This window comes from Vombatus ursinus, unplaced genomic scaffold (genome assembly GCF_900497805.2).
Source record: "Vombatus ursinus unplaced genomic scaffold, bare-nosed wombat genome assembly UNPS02004088.1, whole genome shotgun sequence".
NCBI classification, from domain to species: domain Eukaryota; kingdom Metazoa; phylum Chordata; class Mammalia; order Diprotodontia; family Vombatidae; genus Vombatus; species Vombatus ursinus.
The window spans coordinates 121,011-124,771 of record NW_020943866.1 but is presented as its reverse complement, the minus strand read 5'-3'; the positions used below and the strand labels follow the sequence as shown (position 1 = coordinate 124,771).

At 34.2% G+C, this 3,761-nt stretch overlaps 1 pseudogene; it reads left to right on the top strand.

Moving 5' to 3' along the window:
* The first annotated feature begins 2,707 nt into the window (after positions 1–2,707).
* LOC114053384 lies at positions 2,708–3,404 on the top strand (annotated as a pseudogene).
* Positions 3,405–3,761: the final 357 nt, after the last annotated feature.

Here is a 3,761-nt window from a genome sequence, read left to right as displayed (position 1 = left end):
GGAGAAAATTGACAGTAAAAGTATACTAGTGGGAGACCTCAATTTTCCCCTCTCAGAACTAGATAAATCTAACCATAAAATAAAGAAGACAAAACTTAAGGAAGTGATTAGAATTTTATAAAAGTTAGATATGATAGACCTTTGGAGAAAACTGAATGGGCATAGAGAGAAATATACCATTTTCTTAGTGGTATATGTCACCTACACAAAAACATACCATGTATTAGGGCCTAAAAACCTCACAATCACATGCAGAAAACAGAAATATTAAGTGCATCATTTTTAGAGCATGACGCAATAAAAATTATGTATAAGAAAGGGACATGAAAAGAGAGGTTAAAATTAGTTGGAAATGAAATAATCTCCTCCTAAAGAATGAGTATGTCAAAGACCATGTCATAGAAACTATCAATAATTTCCTCAAAGAAAATGACAACAATGAAACAATGGACCAAAATTTGTGGGATGCAGCCAAAGCAGTACTTAGGGGGAATTTTATATCTCTAAATGCTTATATCAATAAAATAGAGAAAGAGCAGATCAATCAATTGGGCATGCAACTAAAAAAGTTAGAAAAAGAACAAATTTAAAATCCCCAACTAAACAACAAATTGAAAACCCTGAAAATCAAAGGAGATTTTAAAAAATGAAAGTTAAGAAAATCATTGAACTAATAAATCAGACTAAGGGCTGGTTTTATTGGGGTGGGGGTGGGGGGAAGATGATAAAAAGTAAACCATTGGTTCATTTGGTTTAAAAGAGGAAAGACAAAAACCAAATGACCAGTATCAAAACGAAAAGGGTAATTCACCACCAATGAAGAAAAATTAAAGCAATGATTAGGAGCTCTTTTGCCCAGCTGGAGGTCAATAAATCTGATGATCTAAGTGAAATGGATGAATATTTACAAAAATATAAATTGTCCAGAATAACAGAAGAAGAAATAGAATGTGTAACCCCACTTTAGAAAAAGAAATTGAATAAGCCACCAATGAACTCCCTAAGAAAAAAATCCCCAGGCTGAGATGGACTCACAAGTGAATACTATTCAACATTTAAAGAACAATTAATTCCAACACTATATAAACTATTTGGGAAAACAGGCAAAGGAGGAGTCCTGACAAATTCTTTTTATGACTCTAATATGGTATTGATACCTACACCAGGAGGAGCCAAGACAGAGAAAGAAAACTAAATACCAATTTCCCAAATGAATATTGATGCAAATATTTTGAATAAAGTAGTAGCAAGGAGATTACAACAATATATCACTAGGATCATACACTATGACCAGGTGGGATTTATACCTGGAATGCAGGGCTGGTTCAATATTAGGAAAACTATCAGCATAAGTGACCATATAAATAATAAACCTAACAGAAATCATATGATTATCTTAAGAAATGCAGAAAAAGTTTTTGACAAAATATAGCACCCATTCCTAGGAAAAACACTAGAGACCATAGGAATAAATGGAGCTACCTTTAAAATGATAAATAGTATCTCTCTAAAACCACTAGCAAGCATTGTCTGTAATGAGGATAACCTGGAAGCTTTCCCAATAAGATCAGGGGTGAAACAAGGATTCCCATTATCACTATTATTCAATATTGCACTGGAAATTTTAACTCTAGCAAAAAGATAAAAGAAATTAAAGGAATTAAAATAGGCAATGTGGAAACAAATCAATCACTCTTTATAGCTGTTAGGATGGTATACTTAGAGAATCCTACAGAATCAACTAAAAACCTAGTTGAAATCATTAACAAGCTTAGCACAGTTGCAGGATATAAACTAAACCAACATAAATCATCAGCATTTCTATATATTACCAACAAATCCCAACAGCAAGAGATAGAAAGAGAAATTACATTTAAAATAACTGTAGACAATTTAAAATATTTGGGGGTCTACCTGCCAAGATAAACCCAGGAACTACATGAACACAATTACAAAACACTTTTCACACAAATAAAGTCAGATCTAAACAATTGGAGAATTATTGGTTGCTCATGGGCAGGCTGAGTCAACATAATAAAGATGATAATTCTACCTCAATTAATTGACTTATTCAGGCCATACCAATGAAACTACCAAAAATTATTTCATAGACTAGAAAAATCATAATAAAATTCATCTGGAAGAACAAAAGGTCAAGAATATCAAGGGAATTCATGAAAACTAATGTGAAGGAAGGTGACCTAGCTATATCAGATCTCAGACTATGTTCAAAGCAGTAATCATCAAAACTATCTGGTATTGGTTAAGAAATAGAGTGGTGTATCAGTGGAATGGATTAGACACACAAGACACAGTTGTAAATGACCATAATAATCTAATAATCTAGTATTTGATAAACCCAAAGACCCCTGCCTTTTGGACAAGAACTCACTATTTACCAAAACTGCTGGGCAAAATGAAAAATAGAGGGGGCAGCTAGGTGGCGCAGTGGATAGAGCAGCAACCCTACAGTTAGGAGGACCTGAGTTCAAATGCGGCCTCAGACACAACACTTATTAGCTGTGTGACCCTGGGCAAGTCACTTAACCCCATTGCCTCATCAAAAAATTAAAAAAAATTTAAAAAATTTTTAAAAAACGAAAAATATTATGGCAAAACAGGTATAGGCAATAGGAACTTAGGCACAGGACACATGATAGCCTGGTTTCCCTAGCTGGTTACAGTCTAGCAGAGCCTCCCAGGAACAATGGAACCAGAGGAGAATAATTTGCTGGACCTTCCTGATTACGAGGTGGTAGAAGATGAAAATTTTCAACCTTTTCCACCACCAGCCTCTCCAGGAAAGGATGATGCTGGAGAAAATGAGCCCACTACAGATACAAGGAGCAATCAGATGGGAGATATGCCTGCAGTTATAAAGAAAATTGTGAAAAGGAATTTGCCTAAGTTAGATACTCAGAGGCTGAAGATTTGAAGACATTAATCAGACACGTGGAGCACTGGGCACATAGGCTATTCCCTAAACTGCAATTTGAGGATTGTATTGGTAGAGTAGAACATTTGGGAAATAAGAAGGAAGTTCAGACCTGCTTAAAATGGATTCGACTTGATCTTTCTATTACACATAAGGATTTTATTCATAATGTTGGCAATAAAGCAGTAGGTAATGGACTAGATACAACTACCACAGACTTTGATTCCTTGTTTGCAAATCTGGTTGATAGAGAAATAGTTGCTTCTCAGACAAAGTTTAATGGAGAAACAACAGCAAAGAACTGAGAAGAACTAAACAACTAGCCTTGGAAAGGAGACAGACAAAACTGCTAAATAACAGTCAGTCCCAAGAAAATGATTTGTCAGTTATCATGCCCAGGACACAGACATCTAAAAAGGACAATAGAAATGAAGTTCAAGATGAGAACTTATATGAATTAAATGAATAAAACATAGTAATCTCAGACAGTGCTGCCAGTACTGCAAATATAGATGATGACTTACACAACTCAGTAAATGAAGTCATTTAAAATATGCAACAATGACTCGTCAACAAATCTTTTTATTTAAGAGCACGCAAGTGCCAACAATGGGTTGCCTCATTCAGAAATATGGATTAGACTCAGTTAAGACTAAAAAAACAGTCTTAATAGCTGTTTGTCCTCCAATTTAACAAGGAGAGAATTGTATATTTTTTTGAAACTGGGTGAAAACATTTAAGTGGCTAACTTCATTGGCTTTCTAAAGATCTGGCCTATTTATTTATTTATTTATTTATTTATTTATTTATTTATTTATTTATTTAT